Here is a 23,248-nt window from a genome sequence, read left to right on the forward strand (position 1 = left end):
GTTGATTAAGAGACCCCATCTAGCCTCCTTCTTTGAATATTGAATATACCATGGACTGCCAGAAGAATGAACATATCTGGCTTGGAAGAAGAACAGCCAGAATTCTCCTTAGAAGCCAGGATGTAAAGCCTTCATCTCATATACATTGAACATATTATCAGGAGGGACCAGTCTGTGGAGAAGAACATCATGCTTCGTAAAGTAGAGGGGGGTCAGTGAAAAAGAGGAAGACTCTCAAAGCAGATGGATTGACATAGTGACTGCAATAATGCAATAATGGAATCAACCATAACAAAGACTGCGAGGGTAATAAGGAGCATGGCAGTGTTTCATTGTGTTTTACATAGGGTCATTATGAGTTGGAACTGGCACAATGGCACCTAATAACAACAACAAGCCTCTTCCTTTAAGAGGACTAGAATGCAGCCTATGGAAAACTTGTTATTGTGAGTTTGGACTTAAAGAGAAAAGGAGACCTTCAAAGGGGGCACCTGGATTTGAACCAGAGACCTTTTGATTTGCAGTCAAATGCTCTACCACTGAGCTACACCTCCTTTAGTTTATGGCAATATGTAATTAGCACTTCTTTATGCTTCCACTCACACTTAGCTTGCTTACTCTGACTCAGCAGAGTGCTGCTAGTCCTGTTCAACTGTAAATGAAACCCCTCACTGCCATAACTATTCTACTTTTCCAAATGTACACCACCACAACTTGGCATTAGCTTGGAAGGTCACCAAAGGTTCCATTCAAGAGAGGAGGTGCTGCTTGCTGAACAAGGACTGGAACTCTCACAGCCAGACTTTCAGTTGAAATAACTTTCTAATAATAATCTCCAGTGTGGGACAAAGACGACTTTCTCTCCCATCTCTCCTCCAAATTCCCCACCTGTTTAAATAATTTGAACTTCCAAATTTCGCTTTAGCTTCCTGTCTCATATATTCTACCCCTCGCTTCTGACTTACCTCCTTCTTCATGGATGGACTTTTAACACCCTTTCCATCCATGTCCACATCAACTAGAAAAGTTTTTTTTTTTTTGTCTCTCATCTCCAGATCACAGTCTTTCTTGTGTCTTGTCAAGTCATTCCCATAGAATTGATTGATCCTAAGGGATTTGGTCAGTACGGATGGGAGAGGTACTCTATATTAATTATATATTGTTGCAAAACAAAATACAAGTTGTGGTCGAGTTGATTCTGTCTCATATGACCTCATGTGTGTATCTTTAAACAGCAAATATTTATTATATCACGTTGTTTTGGAGGTTCAGTAAACTCATGGAGTAGCTTCGACGGATTTTGACCCAAGATTCTCCCATAGGTTTGCAGATGAGATGTCAGCATGGGCTGGAGTCATCTGAATGCTTGATGAGGGCTGGAAGAAGCATTCTAAGATTGCTTACTCACCTGGCTGTTAGAGAACTCAATTCCTCACTGACTACTGGCAGGAATTCTCAATTCCTTGCCATGTGGGTACCTTCACAGGGCTTCTTAATGTGTCTTTTTTCTTTACCTGTATATCGACCATTTCTGGCACTCTTCGTTACTTTGTGCAAACCTAGATTTTCATTAGGTAACATTTCCTTTCTTCTTCTTCTTCTTTTTTTCTTCCCTCTTAAAGAACTTTCTTTAACAGTTCTTGTAGGACATGTCTGCTGTTGAATTCTGTTCACTTTTTTTTGGCCTGAAAATATATTTACTCCACCTTCATTGATGAAAGATATTTTCACTGAGTTATAGAACTCACTGGGTAGAGAAGTAACAGTTTTTTTTTTTTTCTTTTAACACTTTAAAGATGTAGAGTTTCTCCCATTATATAGGTCAAGCAATACTTTAGTAGACTGCCTATCTATTTCACTCACAGGAATTCTGTAATCAATTGACTGCCATCAATGAGCTCTGTAGGCTGAGGCAATGTGATTACGCATATGTCCCTGCTTTCCTTTATGCTAGATGTGCCCACCTTGTGGTTACGTGCTGCCACTTGACCTCAGCTACTTTTTTATCCCACCATCCCCATTGAAATTAGGGAGAACACCTTATTCATGGCATCACCTACAGTCCTACCTGCCAAACAAAGGTGAGCAACTACAGAGCTTTTCAAGAATGCAAGCTATCACCTCACAATTGTATTTCTTTATGTCTTTTGGGCCTTCCTGCAGATTGTAGTTTGGGATTGGATATGCAAGTTACACTGATTAACCCAGACTAATACTTTGGTCTTCCCAAACCTTTAGATTCCCTCCTCCACGTCATGCCAGGGAAACTCTGGCACATTAACTTCATTAAATGTGGGCCACTGTTGAGTCTAAGTTTCAGCCAACCAACCAAGTAAGCTGTTAGAGCCATCTCCAGTTACACTAGCTAACGCATTAAATCTTGTAAGTACACCCAAGTCAATGAACTCAGCCAGTGTTATGCCTTTCACTACCACTGGCATAAATGATACGCCAGCCAATTTTTATGCTCCTGGACCTCAGAGGTAAGGTGTTATTCCAGCTCTAATGCATTTAGCATCCAGGTGGGTCTGTATGAAATGCATGGAGCTCAGCAGAGAGGAGGTGAGCCTCATTGCTGTGTAAGTTGAGCATTCTATTAGGAGAGGCTTCCTAGAAGTGTTAGTTTTGTGAACTTTTGCTTTTTTCATTTTATTTCTGTAAGATAAGGGTTGCACACATAATTATGATAGGGAGCCTTGATGAGCTTGTTTTGGTTTTTCTGTGTCATATTTGGAAAACTAGAGATTCGCCATGTAACTCAATGGAAAGGCACTAGCAATAAATTATCTACTTAGATCTCAGTGGCATGCTGTCATGCCACAGACTGGTGAAACAAAGTGCACTCACCTCATTGGCTGATTGTATTGCCAGATCATATTTCTCAGAATCAGTATTACCCGTCAAAAATTTAAACACATTCAGTTGTTAAGCATGCATTCCAGTACTGAAAACACATACCATCCAAAAAAAAAAGGGGGGAAAAGGTAGTAATAAAAGGGTTATATTCTATGCTGTTTGGTCTAACTCTGTTAGAATCCACTTCCTCACATATTCTTCAAGTTTCTGCTGATGTATATTAGCAAAGCCCTGCGTTTTTTAGATACATAAACCATTCGCCCCTGAGTTATATTGTGTATGTGTCCCCCTGGAGTACATTAAGATTTGACTTTAGTTACAGGTCTATGAGATGGACTTATAGGAGGTCTTTGTATATTTAAAAACAAAACAAAAAAAACCTCATTGCCGTTGAGTTAATTTTCACTCATTGCAATGCTATAAGTCAGAATAAAACTGCCCCATAAGTTTTCTAAGGAGCACCTGGTGGATTTGAACTGATGATCTTTTGGTTAGCAGCCAAATGCTTAACTGCTGTGCCATCAGGGCCCCTCTTTATATATACTGGGTACATATCCATTCTCTATCATGTGTTGCAAAATTTTGAGTCTCTTGTTTAGAGAATTTTTTTGTCATATGAAAATTAAAATTTTAACATACTCATATTTATCTGTCTCTTATACTGTTTGCTTTTTGGGTTGTATTTAAGAAATCCTTAACAATGGGCCAACTTGGTGGAGTAGTCAGATGCTTCTGGTGGTCCTTCTTACAACAAACTCAAATCCATTGCTGTAGAGTCAATTCCAACTCATAGCCATCCTACAGGACAGAGTAGAACTATCCCATAAGGTTTCCAAGGAGCACCTGGTGGATTTGAACTGCCAACCTTTTGGCTATCAGCTGTAGCTCTTAACCACTATGCCACCAGGGTTTCCCTTACGACAAAGACCTGAAAGAACAAGCAAATAGATTATATATATGACAAGCTAGGAGCCCTGAACACCAAAGGCAAAGTTAAGAAATCAGACTGAGTGACAGAGAGAGGGAGAGATGGTTCAGAAGCAGTGAGGAGTTGCTGGACCTGACTTAGCAAGATCTCTCAGCCCCAATCCCCTGGTGAAACCATAGCTGGGCTGGCATTAGCTTTCAGGATATGGTTTTCTCAATGACAGAGAGTGAGCGGAACAGGTCCAATCCTCTGGCTTGACTGTGGGAGGGCTAGCAGTAACATTCAGGACAGATTTTCCATAGCCAGAGAGAGTGAGTGGCACAGAGTCTACTCACGCCTCCAGAATCAGCAAAGAGCAGAGCTCTCAGCAAAAGATAAATGCTTGTGTCTAGTTCACCACGTGGATCAAAAAGCACCTCTTTTGAAAGACCTCTCTCCCGTTTATGTGATCTCTCCTCCCTCTCCCCCAGCCCCTAAGCTGTCTTCAGTGGTGGTAGATTTCTCTGGGCCTGATATAGGTCCTGCCACATATCCTAAGCCATTCTCCCAGCCTTAGAGAAGGGACAAATTAACAAATGGGGAAAAAAAATCTGCCTGCTCCCCTAAGCTGGAAACTCAGGGCGGAAGTGACTTCTGTCCAGGCACAAGTGGTTCACGGACTTTAAATGTCTTTCACCCCTGCATGGACTTGTGTGGTCCCATTTCAGCAGCTTAGGCCCTTGTTGACACAGTGCCACAGTGTACATGCCTGAGGTCTGTCTTCAACTGTTTCCTCTGTGCAGTAGAGAGGTGGGTTTTTTGAGGTCTGATACCACTCTGCCTATTAAGCAAGGTCCTCATCTACCCATATCAGGGGCCTGAGGACTGATGGCTCCACCCAAGGCACCTAGCCACCTGTGACGGGGTCCAAGGATAAGTCGTGCCTCCCAGTCCTTACACCCAAAAGCATTGGGTGCCCACAGTCCAGCTATAGAGCCCACCCTGCTGTGTGCTTCAGGGAACAGGGATGTGCTTGCCTCACAGGCACTCAGGGGATGGTTTTAAGCCCACTGCCTTGCTCAGAGTGTAACCCACTGCTGCAACCAGATACCTGTGCCTACAGCAATCACCTCTGCTCCTCTAAGACTGTAGGTGAGAGCCTATATCACACACTTGGTGACTGACTACATGGACACCTGAGCTGTATCCATACAATAAAAGTGAATGGGCTCCTAATCTCATAGACCTGGTGACACCTTTAGCCATCTGGTGACAGGAAGTTAAATCTTCAAAGGTGCCAACAATCAAGCTAGCTCACTTGGGTAGCCTATTTGGGTATATCAAAACAAAACAAAGCAAGAAACTAGGACAGAATAAGCAAACATAAAATAAATTAATACAATAGCGGTCAATATCAAATCACATAAAGAAGCAGGCTATGGTCACTTCAACAAACTCCCAAAACAAAGAATCAAGGAATCTTCTGGATGAAGATATATTCCTGGAATTACCACAGGTAGAATACAGAAGATTAATATACAGAACTCTTCAAGAGATTAGGAAGGAGATCAAGCAAAACACAGAACAAGCCAAGGAACACACAGACAAAGGAGTTGAGGAAATTAAGGAGATTACTCAAGGGCTTTATGAAAAATTTAATAGGCTACAAGAATCCATAGAGAGACAGTAATCAGAAATTCAGAAGATTAACAATAAAATTTCAAAATTAGACAACTTGATAGAAAGTCAGAGGAGCAGAATTGAGGAATTGGAAGTCAGAATTAGTGAGACTGAAGGTAAAACACTTAGCACTAATATATTCAAAGAAAAATCAGATAAAAGAATTAAAAAAATGAATAACGTCTAAGAATCATGTGGGACTCTATCAAGAGAAATAACCTACGAGTAATTGCAGTGCCAGAACAGGGAGGGAGAACAGAAAATACAAAGAGAATGGTTGAAGATTTGTTGGCAGAAAACTTCCCTGATATCATGAAAGACAAGAAGACATCTATCCAAGATGCTCATCAAATCGCATACAAGGTAGATCCCAAAAGAAAGTCACCAAGACATAATCAAACCTGTCAAAACCAAAGACAGAGAATTTTAAGAGTGGCTAGGGATAAATGAAGAGTCACCCACAAAGGAGAGTCAATAAGAATAAACTCGGACTACTCAGCAGGAACTGTGCAAGCAAGGAGGCAATGGGATGACATATATAAAGCCTTGAAGGAAAAAAAAATGCCAGCCAAGAATCATATATCCAACAAAACTGTGTCTGAGATATGAATTAGGACATTTCCAGGTAAACAGAAGTTTAGGGAATTCTCAAAAACCAAACCAAAACTATAAGAAATACTAAAGGGAATTCTCAGGTTAGAAAATGAATAATACCATACAAGAATCTAAGACTAGAACACAGGACAGAGCAACCAGATATCAACCCAGGTAGGGAAATCACAAAAATAAATCAAGGTTAAAAAACACTCAAAACAGGGAAAAGTGATGTCACTATGTAAAAGATGACAACATTAAACCAATAAAGGGGGTCTAAAAATGCAGTCATAGATAGTTCATATGGAGAGGAAGTCAAGGCGATATAAAGAGATAAAAGTTTGGATTAAACTTAGAAACATAGGGGTAAATAATAAGGTAACAACAAAGGAGACTAACAATCCTACACATCAAAATAAAAAAAAAAAAAACAAGAAAAACATAAAGACTCAGCAAATACAAAATCAACAACATTGAAAAAGAGGGAAAGACAATATATAAAGAAAAAACACTCAGCACAAAAAATTAAGTGGAAAAAAGAAACTTAACAACACACACACACAAAATACATCAAAATGACAGCACCAAACTCATACCTATCCATAATTATGCTGAATGTAAATGGACTAAATGCCCCAATAAAGAGACAGAGAGTGGTAGAATGGATAAAAAAAAAACACAAAAAAGATCTGTCTATATACTGCCTACAAGAGACACACATTAGACTTAAAGACACAAACAAGCTAAAACTCAAAGGATGGAAAAAAATATATCAAGCAAACAACAATCAAAAAAGAGCAGGAGTGGCAATATTAATTTCTGATAAAATAAACTTTAAATTTAAACCCACCACAAAGGATAAAGAAGGACACTATATAATGATTAAAGGGACAATATACCAGGAAGATATAACCATAATAAATATTTATGCACCCAATGATAGGGCTTCAAGATACATAAAACAAACTTCAACAGCATTGAAAAACAAGATAGGCAGCATGACAATAGCAGTAGGAGACTTCAACACACCACTTTCAATGAAGGACAGAATATACAGAAAGAAGCTCAATAAAGACACAGAGGATCTAAATGCCTCTATCAGCCAACTTGACCTCATAGACATATACAGAACACTCCACCCAACAGCAGCCAACTATACTTTCTTTCCTAGTGCACATGTAACATTCTCTGGAATAGACCACACATAAAGCAAGTCTTAGCAGAATCCAAAACACCGAAATATTACAAAGCATCTTCTTTGACCATAAGGCCGTAAAAGTAGAAATCAATACCAGAAAAAGCAGGGAAAAGAAATCCAACACTTGGAAACTGAACAATACCCTGCTCAGAAATGACTGGGTTATAGAAGACATCAAGGATTCACAGAATCCAAGGAGAATGAAAACACTTCATATTGGAACCTCCCCCACGTGTCTGTCAGTTTGTCATACTGTGGGAGCTTGCATGTTGCTGTGATGCTGGAAGCTATGCCATTGATATTCAGATATCAGCAGGGTCACCAATGGAGGACAGGTTTCAGCTGAGCTTCCAGACTAAGACAGACTAAGAAGTAGGACCCAGCAGTCTACTTCTGAAAAGCATTAGCCAGTGAAAACCTTACGAATAGCAGTGGAACATTGTCTGATACAGTGCTGGAAGATGAGCCCCCCAAGTTGGAAGGCACTCAAAAGATGACTGGGGAAGAGCTGCCTCCTCAAAGTAGAGCTCACCTTAACAACATGGATGGAATAAAGCTTTTAGGACCTCCATTTGCTGATGTGGCACCACCCAGAATGAGAAGAAACAGCTGCAAACATCCATTAATGATTGGAACCTAAAATGTACGAAGTATCAATCTAGGAAAATTGGAAATCGTCAGAAATGAAATGGAATGCATAAACATTGATATCCTAGGCATTAGTGAGCTGAAATGGACTGGTATTGGCCATTTTGAATTGGAGAATCATATAGTCTACTATGCTGGGAATGACAACTTGAAGACGAATGGTGTTGCATTCATCGTCAAAAAGAATATTTCAAGATCTACCCTGAGGTACAACGTTGTCAGTGATAGGATAATATCCATAAGCCTACAAGGAAGACTAGTTAATACGACTAGTATTCAAATTTACACACCAACCACTAGGGCCAAAGATGAAGAAATAGAAGATTTTTATGAGCTGCTGCAGTCTGAAATTGATACAACATGCAATCAAGATGCATTGATAATTACTGATGATTGATTGGAACGCGAAAGTTGGAAACAAAGAAGAAGGATCAGTAGTTGGAAAATATGGTCTTTGTGACAATGCCAGAGATCGTATGATACAATTTTGCAAGACCAACAACTTCTTCGTTGCAAATACCTTCTTTCACTAAAGTAAACAGTGGCTATACACATGAACATCTCCAGATGGAACACACAGAAATCAAATTGACTACATCTGTGGAAAGAGACAATGGAAAACTCAATATCATCAGTCAGAACAAGGCCAGGGGCTGACTGTGGAACAGACCACCAATTGCTCATATGCAAGTTCAAGCTGAAACTGAAGAAAATCAGAGCAAGTCCAAAAGAGCCAAAATATGACCTTGAGTATATCCCACCTGAATTTAGAGACCATCTCAAGAATAGATTTGACACATTGAACACTAGTGACCGAAGACCAGACGAGTTGTGGAAAGACATCCAGGGCATCATCTGTGAAGAAAGCAAGAGGTCACTGAAAAGACAGGAAAGAAAGAAAAGACCAAGATGGATGTCAGAGGAGACTCTGAAATTTGCTCTCAAACGCTGAGCAGCTAAAGCAAAAGGAAGAATTGGTGAAGTAAAAGAACTGAACAGAAGATTTCAAAGGGCCTCTCGAGAAGACAAAGTAAAGTATTATAATGACATGTGCAAAGAGCTGGAGATGTAAAACCAAAAGGGAAGAACACGCTCGGCATTTCTCAAGCTGAAAGAACTGGAGAAAAATTACAAACCTCGAGTTGCAATAGAAAAGAATTCCGTGGGGAAAATATTAAACGACGCAGGAAGCATCAAAAGAAGATGGAAGGAATACACGGAGTCATTATATCAAAAAGAATCAGTTGATGTTCAACCATTTGAAGAGGTGGCATATGATCAGGAACCAATACTACTGAAGGAAGAAGTCCAAGCTGCTCTGAAGGCACTGGGAAAAATAAGGCTCCAGGAATGGATGGAACATCAATTGAGATGTTTCAACAAACAGATGCAGTGCTGGAGGTGCTCATTTGTCTATGCCAAGAAATACGGGAGACAGCTTCCTGGCCAACTGACTGGAAGAGATCCATATTTATGCCTATTCCCAAGAAAGGTGATCCAACTGAACGAGGAAATTATAGAACAATATCACTAATAACACATGCAAGGAAAATTTTGCTGAAGATCATTCAAAAACAGCTGCAGCAGTATATTGACAGGGAACTGCCAGAAATTCAGGACAGCTTCAGAAGAGGACGTGGAATCAGGGATATCATTGCTGATGTCAGATGAATCCTGGCTGAAATCAGAGAATACCAGAAGGATGTTTACCTGTGTTTTATTGATTATGCAAAGGCATTCAACTGTGTGGGTCATAACAAATTATGGATAAGATTGTGAAGAATGGGAATTCCAGAACACTTAATTGTGCTCATGAGAAACTTTTACATAGATCAAGAGGAGGTTGATCAGACAGAACAAGGGGATACTAATTGGTTTAAAGTCCGGAAAGGTGTGTGTCAGGGTTGTATTCTTTCATCATACCTATTCAACCTGTATTATGAGCAAATAATATGAGAAAGTGGACTATGTGAAGAAGAACGGGGCATCAGGATTGGAGGAAGACTCATTAACAACCTGCATTATGCAGATAACACAACCTTGCTTGCTGAAAGTGAAGAGGACTGGAAGCACTTACTAATGAAGATCAAAGGCCACAGCCTTCAGTATGGATTACACCTCAACATAAAGAAAACAAAAATCCTCACAGCTGGACCAGTGAGCAACATCTTGATAAACAGAGAAAAGATTGACACTGTCAAGGATTTCATTTTACTTGGATTCACAATCAACAGCCATGGAAGCACCAGTCAAGAAATCAAAAGATCTATTGCATTGGGTAAAGGACCTCTTTAAAGTGTTGAAAAGCAAAGATGTCACCTTGAAGACTAAGATGTGCCTGACCCAAGCCATGGTATTTTCAATTGTGTCATATGCATGTGAAAGCTGGACAATGAATAAGGAAGACTGAAGAAGAATTGACGCCTTTGAAGTGTGGTGTTGTCAAAGAATACTAAATATACCGTGGACTGCAAAAGAACGAACAAATCTGTTTTAGAAGAAGTACAACAAGAATGCTCCTTAGAAGCAAGGAGGCGGGACTGTGTCTTACATACTTTGGACATGTTATCAGGAGGGATCAGTCTCTGGAGAAGGACATCATGCTTGACAGAGTACAGGGTCAGCGGAAAAGAGGAAGACCCTCAACAAGGTGGATTGACACAGTGGCTGAGCAATGAGCTCAAGTTTAACAACGATTGTAAGGATGGCTCAGGACTGGACAGTGTTTCGTTCTGTTGTGCATAGGGTTGCTATGAGTTGGAACCGACTCAATGGCACCTAACAACAACAACATCAGAATGTATGGGGCACAGCTAAAGCAGTGCTCAGAGGTCAATTTATATCAATAAATGCACACATACAAAAAGAAGAATGGGCCAAAATCAAAGAATTATCTCTACAACTTGAACAAATAGAAAGAGAGCAACAAAAGAAACCCTCAGGCACCAGAAGAAAGCATATAATAAAAATTAGAGCAGAATTAAATGAAATAGAGAACAGAAAAACAATTGAAGGCATTAACAAGATCAGAAGTTGGTTCTTTGAAAAGATTAACAAAATTGATAAGCCATTGGCCAAACTGACAAAAGCAAAACAGGAAAGGAAGCAAATAACCTGAATAAGAAATGAGATGGGCGATATCAGAGCACACCCAACTGAAATTAAAAGAATCATATCAGATTACTATGAAAAATTGTATTCTAACACATTTGAAAACCTAGAAGAAATGGATAAATATCTAGCAACATACTACCTACCTAAACTAACACAAACAGAGTTAGAAAACTAAATAAACCCATAACAAAAGAAGAAATTGAAATGATAATTTAAAAATTCCCAACAACAACAACAAAAAAGCCCTGGTCCTGATGGCTTCCCTGGACAATTCTACCAAACTTTCAGAGAAGAGTTAATACCACCACTACTACTACTACTACTACTACTACTACTACTACTACTACTACTACTACTACTACTACTACTACTACTACTACTACTACTACTACTACTTCAGAGCATTGAAAAGGATGACATATTGCCAAACTCATTCTATGAAGTCAGTGTTTTCCTGATACCAAAACCAGGTAAAGATACCACAACAAAAGGAAATTACAGACCTACATCCCTTACAAACTTAGATATAAAAATCCTCAACAAAATTCTAGCCAATAGAATTCAACAAAATATCAAAAAAATAATTCCCCATGACCATGTGTAATTCATATCAGGTATGCAGAGATGGTTTGACATTAGAAAAACAATTAATATAATCCATCTTATAAATAAAACAAAAGACAAGAACCACATGATCTTATCAACTGATGCAGAAAAGACATTTGACAAAGTCCAAAATCCATTCATGATAAAAACTCTCAGCAAAATAGGAATAGAAGGAAAATTCCTCAACATAATAAAGGGTAGTCAATAGTCAACATCATCCTAAATGGATTCTGAAAAGCATTCCCACTGAGAATGGCAACCAGACAAGGATGCCCTTTATTACCACTCTTATTCAACATTGTGCTGGAGGTCCTAGCCAGAGCAAGTAGGCCAGATTAGCAATACAGCCCATTCAAATTGCCAAAGAAGAAGTAAAAGTATCTCTATTTGCAGATGACATGATGTTATACACTGAAAACGCTAAAGAATCCTCAAGAAAACTACAGAAACTAATAGAAAAGTACAGCAGAGGATCAGGGTACAAGATAAACATACAAAAATGAGTTGGATTTCTCTACACCAACAAAGAACGTTGAAGAGGAAATCACCAAGTCAATACCATTTATAATAGTCCCGAAGATGGTAAAATACTTAGGAATAAATCTAACCAGAGGTGTAAAAGACCTATATAAAGAGAACTAGAAAACACTGCTGACGAAACCAAAAGAGACCTATGTAAGTGGAAAAACATACCCTGGTCATGGATAGGAAGACTCAACATTGTAAAAATGTCTATTGTACCCAGAGCAGTCTATAGATACAATGCAATCTGTATCCAAATTCCAATGACAGTTTTTAATGAGATGGAGAAACAAACCACCAACTTCATATGGAAGGGAAAGAGGCCTCAGATAAGTAAAGCATTACTGAAAAAGAATTAAGCGGGAAGCCTCACAGTAGCTGATTTTAGAACATATTATACTGCCACAGTAGTCAAAATAGTCCGGTACTGGTACAACAACAGATACATAGACCAATGGAAGAGAACTGAGAATCCAGACATAAATCTATCCACATATGAGCAGCTGATATTTGACAAAGGCCCAAAGTCAGTAAAATGGGGAAAAGACAGCCTCTTTAACAAATGGTGCTGGCATAACTGGGTATCCATATGCAAAAAACTGAAACAAGACCCATACCTCACTCCATGCACAAAAACTAATTCGAAATGGATCAAAGACCTAAATACAAAATCTAAAACAATAAAGATCTTGGAAGAAAAAATGGGGACAATGCTAGGAGCCCTAATACATGGCATAAACAGTATATAAAACATTACTAATATTGCACAGACACCAGAAGAGAAACTAGATAACTGGGAGCTCCTAAAAATCAAACACTTATGCTCATCCAAAGTCTTCACCAAAAGAGTAAAAAGATTACCCAGAGACTGTGAAAAAGTTTTCTGTTATGACAAATTTGATCAGCATCTGACCTCTAAAATCTACATGATTCTGTAAAAACTCAACAGCAAAAAAACAAATAACCCAATTAAAAAATGGCCAATGGATATGAACAGGCACTTCACTAAAGAAGACATTCGGGTAGCTAACAGATACATGAGGAAATGCTCACAGTCATTAGCCATTAGAGAAATGTAAGTCAAAACTACATTGAGATACCATCTCACCCCAACAAGACTGGCATTAATCCAAGAAACACAAATAATAAATGTTTGAGTGGTTGTGGAGAGGCTGGAATACTTATATACTGCTGGTGGGAATGTAAATGGTGTAATCACCTTGGAAACTGATTTGGCACTTCCTTAAAAAGCTAGAAATAGAACTACCATAGGATCAAGCAATCCCACTCCTTGGAATATATTCTAGAGAAATAAGAGCTTTTACACAAACAGATATATGTACACCCATGTTCACTGCAGCACTGTTTACAATAGCAAAAAGATGGAAGCAATCCAGGAGCTCATCAATGGATGAATGGGTAAATAAATTATGGTGTATTCACATAATGGAATACTATGCAACAGTTAAGAACAATGATGAATCCATAAAATATCTCATAACCTGGAGGATTCTGGAAGGCATTATCCTCAGTGAAATTAGTCAGTTGCAAAAGGACAAATACTGTACCACACCACTATTATAAGAACTCAAGAAAAAGTTTAAACACAGAAGAAAATATTCTTTGATGTTTACAATGGTGGGGAGGGAGAGGAGTATTCACTAATTAGTAGACAAGAATCATTTTAGGTGAAGGAAAGACAACACACAATACAGGTCAGCACAAGTGGGCTAAACCAAAAGCAAAGAAGTTTCCTGAATACAGCCAAATGCTTCAAAGGTCAGAGTAGCACAGATGGGGGTCTGGGGACCATAGTTCAGGGGACATCTAGATCAATTGGTGTAACAAAATGTATTAATAAAATGTTCTGCATCCAACTTTGGTGAGTGGCATCTGGGGTCGTAAACGCTAGCAAGCAGCTATCTAAGATGCATCAATTGTTCTGAACTCACCTGGAGCAAAGGAGAATGAAGAACACCAAAGACACAAAGCAAATATGAGTCTAAGAGGCAGAAAGAGTCACATAAACCAGAGACTCCATCAGCCTGAGACCAGAAGAGCTAGATGGTGCTCGACTACAGCTGATGTCCGTCCTGACAGCGAACACAACAGAGGATCCCTGATGGAGCAGGAGAACAGTGGGATGCAGACCTCAAGTTCTAGTAGAAAGACCAGACTTAATGGTCGGACTGAGACTAGAAGGACTGTGGAGGTCTTGATCCATAGACCCTCTCTTAGCCCAAGGCTGGAACCATTCCTGAAGCCAACTCTTCAAACAGGGATTGAACTGGAGTATAAGACAGAAAAAGACGTTGATGAGGAGTAAGCTTCTTGGCTGGAGTAAACACATGAGACTGTGTAAGCAGCTTCTGTTTGGAGGTGAGATGAGAAGGCAGAGGGGGACAGGAGCTGGTTGAATGGACATGGGGAATACAGGGTAAGAGGAGGAGAGTTCTATCTCATTAGGCGGAAAGCAGCTAGAAGTGCATAGCAAGGTGTGTATAAGTTTTTGTATGAGAGAATAAGTTGATTTGTATACTTAAAGCACAATTAATTAAAAAAAAAAAAAGAAATCCTTTCCTGGGGTATAAAAAAAAAAAAAAAAAAAAATAGGTCTCTAATTCATATGACTTTTTTTTTTTTTTTTTTTTAAGGGAGTGAGGCAGGGATTGTATGTGATGTTTTTCTTTAGGAAGTCTATTATCACAACACCATTTATTGTATAGTCTACATTTTCCCCAATGATTGGTGACATCACTTAGGTTTTATATCCTAAGAGCGTGCTTCATCTTCTAGGGCAATGCTGTCCAATAAAAATATAACATAAGACACAAATATAAACTACATATATCATTTTTTATTTTCTAGTCACCACATTAAAAAATTGTTGAAATTAATTTTAGTGATATATTTTATTTAATTCAATATATATAAAATATTTTCATCAATATGTAATTAATATTAAAAATTATTTAACAACAAAAAGGAAAACTACCCAATTAAAAATGAGCAAAGAACTTGAATAGATATTTCACCAAAGAAGATATACAGAGTTGTCATCTAAGATACAACTATTGATCTCTACTCATTCAGAGCAGAGGAGAAAGAAGGAAATTGAAGACTCTGAAAAGAAGCCAGTCTATAGGACAGTCTATGTGAACCTTTTCTACCCTGAGACCAGAAGAACTAGATGGTGCCTGGCTACCACCACCAAGAATTCTGATCAGGGCCACAATAGATGGATCCTAACAGAATGGGAGAAAAATTTGGCACAGACCTCGAAATCCCAAAAAATCCAGGCTTGCTGGACCAGTTGAGACTAGAGGAGTCCCTGAGACTGTGGCCCTGACATACTCTTTAAACATTGACTGAACCTATCCCCTGAGATCACCTTTTATCTAAATAATAGATTGGCTCACAAAATAAAGAACATCACCTGTAAGGACTGTGCTCCATTAAAAAAAATCATCTTTATGATACCAGATTGTCAGCAATTAATTTCAAGCAAAAAGGTAAAAGTAAGGTGGCAGGGAATCTAGATTATTGGAAATGGTACTATCAGGACAGAAATAATGAGAATGTAGACACATTGTGAAAAATGCAACTAACGTCATTGAACAATTTGTGTAGACTTTGTTGAATGGGAACCTAATTTGCTGTGTAAGTTTTCAGCAAAAACACAATAAAATATTGTTTCAAAAGATATAAAAATGGAAAATAGGCAAATGAAAAGTTTCTCGACATCATTAGACATTAGAAAATTGCAAGCCAAAACCACGAGGAGATACCGCTTTACTCCCACTGTGATGGTTATTATCAGAAAAATGGGAAACAACAAGTATTGATGAGGATTTGTATAACTTGGAGCACTCATCCCTTGCTGGTAGTACTGTAAAATAGTGCAGCCACTATGGAAAACAGTGTGGTGGTTCTTCAAAAAGTTAAACATAGAATTACTATATGACCCAGCAATTCCACTCCTAGGCATAGATGCAAAAGAACTGAAAGTAGGGATTTGAAGAGACACTTGTTCACCAATGTTCATTGCAGCATTATTCACAATAGCCAAAAGCTAGAAACAACTGTCCATCAAAGGATGAATAGATAGCCAGAATGTGGCCTACTCATGCCAAAACCAAACTAACTCATTGTCATCGAGTTGATTCCAACTCAGAGAGACCCTGCTCAATAGAGTTTCCAAGGCTGCAAATCTTTATGGAAGCAGACTGCCACATCTTTCTCCTGCAGATCTGATAGTGGGTTCCTATGCCGACCTTTCAGTTAGCAGCCATAACTACTGTGCCAAAAGGACTCATTTTTATCCTTACAGTGGAATATTATTCAGCCATAAAGAGAAGTTCTGATACATGCTACTACATGAGTGAACCTTGAAAACATGCTAAGTGAAAGAAGTCAGATACGAAAGGACAAATATTGTACAATAGCCCACTTATAAGAAATATCTGTTGTTGTTGTGTGCTGTGGAGTCGATTCTGACTCATAGTGACCCCACACGACAGAGTAGAACTGCATAATAGGATTTCCTAGGTAATCTATATGAAAGTATATCATCTTTCTTTTATCCATTGGAACAGCTGGTAGGTTCCAACCACCAACCTTTTGGTTAGCAGCCGAGCACTTAACCTTCACGAGACCTGGGCACCTTTTAAGAAATATCTAGAATAAGCAAATGCATAGAGAATTAAGTTTCTTAGTGGTTACTAGCAGTGGGTGTGAGGGTGGAAATAGGGAGGTATTACTTGAGGGATGCTGAGTTTCTGTTTGGGGTGATGAAAAATTTGGGAATAGATAGTAGTAATGGTTTCACAATATTCCATAACTAAGGAAGAGATGGTATTAAGTAGACAATTTCCTTCTCTCTTTTTTTTTAATGGATAAAATATGGCCAATATCCAGGGTTGCTGTATCACATAACTCCAGGGCACTATGCAATTGACAGAGTTGTATAATTCACAACTTATGTGACTATACTTGGCTGCCCTGGCAATAAATGTCATCTGACCAACGTTCTGTCTGCATAGAACCATCATATAAACGTCTGCTGCTTTTCAGCACTAATAAAATAGTTTTCTCAGTTGATGAATTGGTATGTTTTCACTTCTGTTTGATTACCAGGGATAGGTTTTGCATACAACAGTAGTAACTTGTCCTAACCTAGGCTCTCTGGAACAATTATTTACTTCCTTTTACCTCCTCTCCTAAACATTCAGTGCTTGCCTTCTTGTTTGATCCTTGGAGTTTTATTGTGTGTTTGTGATGGCTAAGATGGTGTGTCGACTTGGCTGGGCCATGACTCTGAGTGAATAATGTGCATAATGTTGTGATCACTGCTGAAATTTGATATGTGATCACCTCCATGATGGAATCTGCTGAGTGGTACTGGCAGGGGTGGGACCTGTGGCAGCTCACCACCACCTCAGCTTTCATCTCCCCAACTTCCACTGCCTACTTCCTTCCTGCTCACCTTGCAAAGTTTGTTGGCTTGTTCCGGATCCAGCAGCCATCTCTTGTCTGACCTCTGGTTCTTGGGACTCGAGCTAGAAGCTTACCTGTCTATCTTGGGATTCACTGATATTCACGGCCTCTGAGCAAGAGTTGTGCTCCCCACCTGCCTATCTTGGCAGTCCCTGCACCTAAGTGACTCAGGAGAAAACCTTGCAGTCTTGCCTACTGACCTTGGGGATTCCTCGACCGTCACAATCTGTGAGTTGGATTCCTGGTCTCCAACCTGCTCATCTTGGGTTCACCAGCTTCTGTGGGTCCTTGAATTGGGAAAGGACTCTATCCTGATCCAAGGACTTGGGACTTTCCAACCCCTACAATTGCGTGAGCTGTTCCCTTAATATAAATCTCTGTCTATATATTTATAGGCATTACTGGTTTTGCTTCTTTAGAGAACCCATCCTAAGACAGTGTGTTTTATTGGAAGCTGCCTCAATTCTATTTTTGAAGAAAGTTTGGTACAAACAAAATCACAATGCTAATGATTAGGCACAAGGGAAACATTGAGGAAGCCTAAGGCAGACACGCTCTACTCCTCTAGGAAATTATTACGACTGAGGAAGTAGAAAGGAAACATATGGAAAATGTTGTAAGTGGAACACTTAAATCTTTACTACTTGTTGGAAACTTTGGCTCCATGAGGCTGAGTCTTTGCAGTAACAGGGAGCTGTACTTATACTAGCTATCTCAAGGAGTAAAGGAAATGACAGAGGGGGCACCTGGGTTTGAACCAGGGACCTCTTGATCTGCAACCAAATGCTCTACCATTGAGCTATACCTCCACATGCCAGTCTTTCCTTAATAAATGTTCTTTGATAATTGCTGTCATTCCCAAGGTGCTCTCATCATCATCCAGTGTCTCCCTGGGAAGCTACTTGAGCTTCTCCACTCACACCCACTTCCACATCTGTCAGAATCCACTTCCTCCTCCAGAGTCTTCCCACTTATGCCCAATATAATAACTCTCTTCTCAGAGCATGTCTCACCCTCTCCTTTATTATTACTATTACTGGATCACAAGATGAATTCTACCCATTCCCCTCAGTATCTACGCTTTGTTCTTTTAACTTTTGTCCATCTTCCACTCACTGCTTTGGTTTCCTTTTCCTGGGCCATGGTGTAGGCTCTCAGAGGCTTGGCTTATCCCAGGGGAGGCATCTGGTGAATAGAGCTGCAGCCCCAGAATTTGGGGGAAGGCGAGTGGACAAGGGCAAATCCAGATGTCAGCATAGCTGGAGGGCCTGGGACTGGGGACTGAGCCTACTTGTTCTGGAATTTAAAGAGCCTGTTCTTTATAGCAATCAATTTCTCAATATTCAGCCATCATTGCAGTTGTGTTTTAGGCTGTTCTTTATTATGTTGTACTAGACCCTTGGATAAGAGTTCCTACTACTGTGTTTAGTTTATTGCAAAGAGATAGTGGCCCATAGCTTTCTTTTTGGTATATGCTAGTCTTATTTATTTTTTTATATCAAGATTATGAAAGCTTCTGTCAGTTTGTCATACTGTGGGGGCTAGTGTGTTGCTGTAATGCTGGAAACTATGCCACAGTATCCAAATACCAGCAGGGTCACCCATGGCGGACAGGTTTCAGCTGAGCTTCCAGACTAAGACAGACTAGGAAGAAGGACCCAGTGGTCTACTTCTGAAAAGAATTAGCCAGTGAAAACCTTATGAATAGCAGCAGAACATTGTCTGATATAGTGCGGGAAGATGAGCCCCTCTGGTTTGAAGGCACTGAAAAGACAACCAGGGAAGAGCTACTTCCTCAAAGTAGAATCGACCTAATAATGTGGATGGAGTCAAGCTTTGGCGGCTGTCATTTGCTGATGTGACATGACTCATAATGAGAAGAAACAGCTGAAAACATCCATTAATAATAGGAACGCAGAATGGAAGAAGTATGAATCTAGGAAAATTGGAAATTGTCAAAAATGAAATGGAAAGCATAGCATTGATATACTAGGCTTTAGTAAGCTGAAATGGACTGCTAGTGGCCATTTTGAATCAGACAATCATATGGTCCACTATGCTGGGAATGGTAAATGACATCAAAAAGAACATTTCAAGATCTATCCTGAAGTACAACACTGTCAGTGATAGGATAATATCCATACTCCTACAAGGAAGACCAGTTATTCAAATTTACACATCAACCACTAAGGCTAAAGATGAAAAAATTAAATATTTTTAACAACTTCTGCAGTCTGAAATTGATCAAACATGCAGTTAGGATGCATTGATAATTACTGGTGATTGACATACAAAAGTTGCAAACAAAGAAGGATTGGTAATTGGAAAATATAGCCTTGAAGATAGAAATGATGCCAGAGATTGTATTATAAATTTTTGCAAGGCCAATGACTTCTTCATTGCAAATACCTTTCTTCAACAACATAAATGGCGACTATAGATATGGACCTCACCAGATGGAATACACAGGAATCAAATTACATCTGTTGAGACAATGGAAAAACTCAACATCTTCAGTCAGAACAAGGCCAGGGACTAACTGCAGAGCAGACCATCAACTGCTCACATGCAAGTTCAAGTTGAAGCTGAAGAAAATTAAAAGAAGTCCACGAGAGCCAAATTATGACCTTGAATATATCCCACCTGAATTTACAGACTATCTCAACAATAGGTTTGGTGTGTTGAACACTAGCGACCAAAGAACAAATTGTGGCATTACATCAAAGACATCATACATGAAGAAAGCAAGAGGTCATTAAAAAGATGGGAAATAAAGAAAAGACCAGCATGGATATCAGAAGAGACTCTGACACTCTCTCTTGAATGTCGAGTAGCTAAAGCAAAATGAGTAAATGATGAAGTAAAAGAGCTGAGAAGATTTCAAAAGGTGGCTGGAGAAGACAAAGTAAAATATTATGATAACATGTGGGGAAGCACTGATGGTGTAGTGGTTAAGAGCTATGGCTGCTAATCAAAATGTTGGCAGTTTGAATCCACCAGGCGACCCTTGGAAACTCTATGGGGGCAGTTCTACTCCTTCCTATAGGGTCCCTATGAGTTGGAATTGACTTGATGGCAATGGGTTTGGTTTGGTTTTTGGTGCAAAGACCTGAAGTTAGAAATCCAAAAGGCAAGAACAAGCTCGGCATCTCTCAAGCTGAAAGAACTGCAGAAAAAATTCAAGCCTCAAGTTGCAATCTTGAAGGACTCTATGGAGAAAATATTAAACGACACAGGAAACATCAAAAGAAGATGGAAGGAATACACAGAGTCAGTACATGGAAAACAATTGGTGGATGTTCAAACATTTCAGGAGGCAGCATATGATCAGGAACTAATGGTACTGAAGGAAGAAGTCCAAGCTCCACTGAAGGCATTGACAAAAAATAAGGCTCCAGGAACTGATAGAATACTAATTGAGATGTTTCAAAAAACCAGTGCAGTGCTGGAAGTGCTCACTCATCTATGGAAGACAGCTACCTGGCCAACTGACTGGGAGAGATCCATATTTATGCCTATTCCAAAGAAAGGTGATTCAACAGAATGCAGAAATTATCAAACAATATCATTAATACCACACACAAGTAAAATTTTGCTGAATATCATTCAAAAGCCACTGCAGCAGTACATTGACAGGGAACTGCCAGAAATTCAAGCTGAATTCAGAAGAGGACATGGAACAATGGATATCATTACTGATGTCAGATAGATCATGGCTGAAAGCACAGAATACCAGAAAGATGTTTGCCTGTGCTTTATTGACCATGCAAAGACATTGGACTGTATGGATCATAACAAATTATGAATAACATTGAAAAGAATGGGAATTCCAGAACATTAATTGTACTCATGAGGAGCCTGTACATAGATCAAGAGGCAGTCATTCGAACAGAACAAGGGGATAGTGCGCTTTTTAAAGTTAGGAAAGGTGTGGATCAGGTTCGTATCCTTTCACCATACTTATTCAGTCTGTATGCTGAGCAAATAATCTGAAAAGCTGGTCTATAAGAACAAGGTATCAGAATTGGAAGAAAACTCATTATCAACCTGTGTTATGCAGATGACACAACCTTGCTTGCTGAAAGTGAAGAGGACTTGAATCACTTACAGATGAAGATCAAAAACTACAGCCTTCAATTTTTTTTTTTTCTTTTCAATATGAATTACACCTCAACATAAAGAAAACAAAAATTCTCACGACTGGGCCAATGAGCAACATCATGATAAGCGGAGAAAAGATTGACGTTGTCAAGGATTTTATTTTACTTGGATTCACAATCAACGCCCATGGAAGAAGCAGTCAAGAAGTCAGATGACACATTTCATTGGGCAAATCTGCTGCAAAAGACCTTTTAAAGTGTTGAAAAGCAAAAATTTCACCTTGAAGACTAGGTTGGACCTGACCCAAGCAAGCCATGGTGTTTTTAATCGCTTCATAATCATGTGAAAGCTGGACAATGAATAAGGAAGAGTGAAGAAGAATTTGAGTTATGGTTTTGGGGAACAATATCAAATATACCATGGACTGCCAAAATAATGAACAAATCTGTCTTGGAGGAAGTACAGCTGGAATGCTCCTTAGAAGCAAGGATGGCAAGACTATACCTCACCTACTTTGGAGATGTTTTCAGGACGGACTAGTCCTGGAGAAGGACATTATGCTTGGTAAAGTAGAGAGTCAGCGAAAAAGAGGAAGACCCTCAATGAGATGGGTTGACATAGTGGCTGCAACAATGGGCTCAAACATAACAACCAATGATTGTAGGTATGGTGCAGGACCAGGCAGTGTTTTGTTCTGCTGTACATAGATAGGGTCGCCATGAGTTGAAACTGACTAGATGGCACCTAAGAACAACAACAATCTTGTTTATTTTTTAATGTCAAAATTATGCAAGCTTCCTAGAATGATTAGGGGGAAGGTTTCCATGTTTTTTATGCTGTGAAACATCATATATAGCAGAGAATGTTCTATTCCTAATGAAAAATTAGGCAAACTTGCCTATAAGGCTAAAAATTGCCTGTAAAATTCATGGGTGTGGTGACTTTGTGAGGAAGAGTTTCTTAATCTCTTTAAATATATTTTATCATTCATAATTGTTCTATTCAGGTGTTTCACTTCTCCTTGGGTCTGTTTTAGTAATTCATTTTTGCTTCCAAAATAATCTGTTCTATGCAGATTTTAAAAGTGAATAGAATAAAGCAGTACACAGAATTCTCTTATATTATAAAAATATATTTAGTCATATTCCACTTTACCTTCCTTATGTTATTTATTTGTCTTTTCTGTTTAATCTCAATTAGACTTTTTGAGTATTTGCTTATTTTTCAGGTGGCAACCCAGATCTCAGAAATGAGTAGTTTTCACTTCATATATTTTGAAGCTTTTGAAGCTCTGTTAATAGAAGTATACATATTTAGCTCCTTGGAAACTCTATGGGGCGGTTTCTACTCTGTCCTATAGGGTCGCTATGAGTCGGAATCGACTCGACGGCACTGGGCACTGGGATGTCTTCTTGATGAATTGACCTTTTTATCATTGTGAAATTTTATTTATTTCTGGTAACGTTCCTCGTTCTGAAGTTTGTTATAAAATAGGCTTTACATCTTTCTTTTGATAAGTGTTCATG

The 23,248-nt window shown here is 39.1% G+C and overlaps 2 non-coding genes across 2 annotated transcripts; both read right to left on the reverse strand.

Annotated features, from left to right (window-relative positions):
- Positions 1-482: 482 nt before the first annotated feature.
- Positions 483-554, reverse strand: TRNAC-GCA (transfer RNA cysteine (anticodon GCA)). Its single transcript has one exon. It is a non-coding gene; the product is annotated as a tRNA-Cys (tRNA).
- Positions 555-18,358: 17,804 nt separating this feature from the next.
- Positions 18,359-18,430, reverse strand: TRNAC-GCA (transfer RNA cysteine (anticodon GCA)). Its single transcript has one exon. It is a non-coding gene; the product is annotated as a tRNA-Cys (tRNA).
- Positions 18,431-23,248: the final 4,818 nt, after the last annotated feature.

This window comes from Elephas maximus, chromosome 3 (assembly GCF_024166365.1).
Source record: "Elephas maximus indicus isolate mEleMax1 chromosome 3, mEleMax1 primary haplotype, whole genome shotgun sequence".
Lineage (NCBI taxonomy): Eukaryota > Metazoa > Chordata > Mammalia > Proboscidea > Elephantidae > Elephas > Elephas maximus.